The 4620-nt window shown below is 38.5% G+C and overlaps 1 non-coding gene across 1 annotated transcript; it reads left to right on the top strand.

Annotated features, from left to right (window-relative positions):
* The first annotated feature begins 2750 nt into the window (after positions 1 to 2750).
* LOC127491196 (U6 spliceosomal RNA) lies at positions 2751 to 2854 on the top strand. The gene has a single exon (XR_016217186.1). It is a non-coding gene; the product is annotated as a U6 spliceosomal RNA (small nuclear RNA).
* Positions 2855 to 4620: the final 1766 nt, after the last annotated feature.

Genomic DNA, 4620 nt, shown 5'->3' on the forward strand with positions numbered 1-4620 from the left:
GGTTTTAACTCCATATATATTATCCCAGACTCATAGGGAAGCCTAGTAATAATTTAAATAATGTATTCCTGTTTTAAAATTAAGATCACAACTTTAGTCTCAAAACATTTAAAAGTGCAATGAAAACCTGATTACTCTATTAAAAATGGCTGCAGCCTCTCACCTCCTAGAACCAACATTTCTAAAGTATTGCTTTTAAGTCAAAGTACTCATAAATATATCACAAGGCAATTTAATTGAATTACATTGGCTTCAGTTTTTGCTTACCAGGCAAAATTTCTTATCCTGCCTTCTCCTAATAAGGATTGAAGGAACAAAACACTTTACAACTATTCTCTATATTGTGAAACCCAAGATGAGCTGTTTTTAAAATCCATTTGATATTTCTTGGGGTTTTCATAATAGCTCCCAAAGGTCCAAGTTGATAATAATTTCCCTAAGGAATGTGCTCAGGCACTGACTTCTTTGCGCTTTTTCAATTCCAGTGTATCTTTACCTTGTTCATGCTTTGTTTCATCCTGCTATAAATCCTCTGCATGCAGGGTGATACACCAACAAATCAGTTTAAGGAGGTTGGCCCAATTTCCTGATGAGTCTTCAGGGTATATTCTTTGGGAACTTGTGAAACGCTGAAGAATTATTGGAATACAATTTTAAAGTAACCAAAAGTTAATGCAAGAGCGCAATGCATTTTTATTACTTTTTAAAGTAGAAATCTTGCAATTGGCTTCAGAAAAATATCTTATTAAGTATTTTAAGTAAAGAAAAATCATAACAACTGTAGGAGTTTCGAAAAAGTATGCAATAGCACCAAATAATCCCTGTTCTTTCTAAAAAGAGGTTTTATTAAAGCCTCAAAAGGGGTTGGGTAAGCAGTTAAGATGGGACTTGGGACACCCACATATCATATCAGAGCACCTAGGTTGGAGTCACAGCCCTACTCCTCATTCTAGATAATGCACACCCTGGGATGCAGCAGGTGCTGAGACAAGCACTTGAGTCTCTGACAACTCTGTGGGAGACACAGATTGAGTTCCAGCCACTTGGCTATGGCCTGACCTAGCCTTGGCTGTTGCAGGCATTTGGAAAGGGAACCAAGGCATGGAAGATTTCTCTCTGTTTTTCTGTATCTCTGAGTCTCTGTGTATTTCTCTGCCCTTCAAATAAATTAAATGAAATATTTGTTAAATTAGAAGTATAACATCTTCCCTCTTTATTCTATTTAGTGCTAAATACTTAACAGAGAAAGAGAAAGAAAATAATCAGCTGTGAATACAGATGATGCTCAGAGCTAAGCCTCAGTGTTATCACCCATTTATCTGATGGTCACCACTAAACCAGTTTTGCTCATCTTAACAATAATCTCACAAAACACTCATTTCATACAAGGTCACTGGGCAGCATGCATGATACCAAACATCTCTATTACTAAATAAAATATAGCGCCTTTTTAAACCTATTCACATTTTTATTCTAGCGTTCACTATAGATTAAATGTATTGATGGGCCCTATCATGGCTTGCCTCCTCTTTCTGATAATGGCTGATAGAGGGCAAACCTTTCCACTTCTGTGGACCTTTAACAAACTAATCAGTGTCCAAATTGCATAAGTTCTTTCTAACTATTTACTTAGATACAACATCATGCCCATGCTGCACTTTCTCCTTGAAAGCAATCAGTTCAAGGGGATTTCACAAGCTTCATGGGAAAATCGAATTACAAGATAAGTTTAGTATCAGATGTTTGACCTAGAAACCAAGAAGCCAAGTCTATACTTCAGTGCCTGGATTCAACTCCTGGCTCTGTCTCCTTACTCCAGCTACTCACTAATGAAAATCATGGGAGACAGGTAATTAGGTACCTGCCACCCATGTGGGAGACTGAAATTGAGTTCAGCTTTGGCTAAGCCCAAGCTATTGTAAACACTGAGGGAGTGAACCAATGAGTGGGAGTGTTTTATTTCTCTCTCTCTCTCTCTCTCTCTCTCTCTCTCTCTCTCTCAATATACCTTTTTTAAATAAATAAATATTTTGTGAGAAGTCCTCCTTTGGAACAGGAGATGCTTGTTTATTTTATGTCATCTTTTCAGAGCAGATATAAGTATATAAGTATATGTCTTTTTTTTTTTTTTTTTTTGGACAGGCAGAGTGGATAGTGAGAGAGAGAGAGAGAAAGGTCTTCCTTTGCCATTGGTTCACCCTCCAATGGTCGCCGTGGCTAGCGCGCTGTGGCCGGCGCACTGCGCTGATCCGATGGCAGGAGCCAGGTGCTTCTCCTGGTCTCCCATGGGGTGCAGGGCCCAAGCACTTGGGCCATCCTCCACTGCACTCCCTGGCCACAGCAGAGAGCTGGCCTGGAAGAGGGGCAACCGTGACAGAATCCGGCGCCCTGACCAGGACTAGAAGCCGGTGTGCCGGTGCTGCAAGGCGGAGGATTAGCCTAGTAGCCGCGGCGCCAGCCAGTATATATATTTTGTTATCACAAATGTGGCATATTTTACTGTTCCATCATAATGTTATTTGTCCAAGGTAATATAACACATTATAGATAAAACTAGCCTCTAAACAAGCTCCAAGAAGTTCTCAAGTTTGTATACTTGGACTGACAATTTCCACTTCTGATAATCTGCCATATAAAAGCAATTAAAAAATTAGAGCACCATATATACTATTCTGTATTTTAAAATGAGCATTAAAAAGGGAATGGTTACTATAGGACACCAGTTAAGTAAAGACTAAGCTGTGCTCACTGTGGCAGCACATATACTAACTATACTAAAACTGGAACGATATAGAGATTAGCATGGCCCCTGTGCAAGGATGACACACAAATTTGTGAAACGTTACATATTAAAAAAGGAAGACTAAATGTTACACATCTTTTAACTGTGAAACATTAGGTTCAGGATTTTTTTTAATCGTAGTACATAAAGCAAAGAAAAATATGCAAAGATAGGGCCAATATTGTGGTGTAGCAGGTTAAGCCACTGCTTGCAATGCCAGGATCCCATATCACAGTCCTCACAACTCTGTTTGCAATGCGTCTTGCTGCTAACATGCCTGGGGAGGCAATGGATGATGGCCCTAGTGCCTGTGCCTCTTGATTCGTGGCTTTGGCTTGGCCTAGCCCTAACTGTTGCTGGCATTTGGAGAATGAACTAGCAGATGAAAAGACTCTTTTCTCTCTCTCCCTCTCTCTCTCTCTCTCCCTCCCTCCCTCCCTCTCTCCCTCTCTCCCTCTCTCCCTCTCTCCCTCTCTCCCTCTCCCTCTCTCCCTCTCTCCCTCTCTCTCTCTCTCCTACTCTTCCTCCCTCCCCCCTCTATCGTCTCTAAAATAAAACAAAATAAATAAAATGTGAGACACAAAATGAATCCAACTAAAAACATGTAAGTGTAACTAAATGTTACAATCGCTTCATAGTTTATTCTCTAGTATATGTTAAATTTTTCAAAATTTTTTATCTTCTTTATGTTCTGAGAAAAAGGTTATGGCATATAGGCAATGATATATAGGCATGGATGTCCAGGAAGAACAGGAACTGACTGGTTTAATTAAGAAAAAATTAGTTCATTCAAAGGATTTTTGGACATATAATTATATCAATGAGAAGCTTGAAGAAAAGACTTGGACAATGGCTAGAACACATTTTGGCTGGGCAACAGGAAACATTACCAGAGCACATTACAGGAACTGTCCAATGAGAACACTGTCACCACTCCTATTGAGTTCTTGTTGCCACCATGTGGCTTTGATCCCTCTTAACTGGCAATGAGAAGACCAGTATGAATACAGCCATAGGTGACATGCACTTCAACAGGTTTACCCTCAATCTGAGTATTCAGATTTTATAGTTGCAAAAGTGACAGGTACACTGTAACATATTTTTCATATTATCAAAACTGCTACTGCTTTTATACTTTGCTGAGTGTACCAGCATGTTCAGTTATACAATGTAAAAAACCTGAAATTCAATCTTAAATGCTGACTCTTTACTCCATTCTTTCACTACATTATCAAAGTTAACAATATTTGTAACACCTCTGTCCCATTTGCATCTTGAATGTCACTGCCATAATTACATACCCTTGTTGATACTTATCAAAACTGTTTGAATAATTTATCATTATTTGTCCCCTTTCAAATGAGAAAGTAATGGAAATACAAGAAAAATGTAATAAAAATGAAGCAATGACTTATCAAATTGGCTTTAGGAATTGACAAATCAGGGTGAATATAACAAAAAATAATAGAGAAGAGGTCAATAATTGAATCAACAAGTTCAATTTAGTAGATATTATATCAGATTTCTATTGTTGCTGTAACAAATTACTACAGATTTAGTAGCCTAACCAATTCAAATATATTCCCTCACAGATCTGTGAGTTAGGTTGGAAGTTTAACAGGTAAATTCAAGGTGTGTGTGACATCTCATTGTTTTCTGGAGGCTTTGTTCTCTTTCTTTTTACATCTTCATGAACCATGGCTCATGGCTCTCTTCTTCATATTCAAAACCAGCAGTCATATACCTCACAGACTCTTCAGTTGTCACACTTCTGTGGTACAGTGAATAAATGATTTCTGTATTTAAGACTCACATGTCCCGGCTGCTCTTCTTCTAGC

Source organism: Oryctolagus cuniculus, chromosome 11 (genome assembly GCF_051225735.1).
Source record: "Oryctolagus cuniculus isolate XC-2025 breed Fujian yellow rabbit chromosome 11, ASM5122573v1, whole genome shotgun sequence".
In the NCBI taxonomy this organism is placed as follows: domain Eukaryota; kingdom Metazoa; phylum Chordata; class Mammalia; order Lagomorpha; family Leporidae; genus Oryctolagus; species Oryctolagus cuniculus.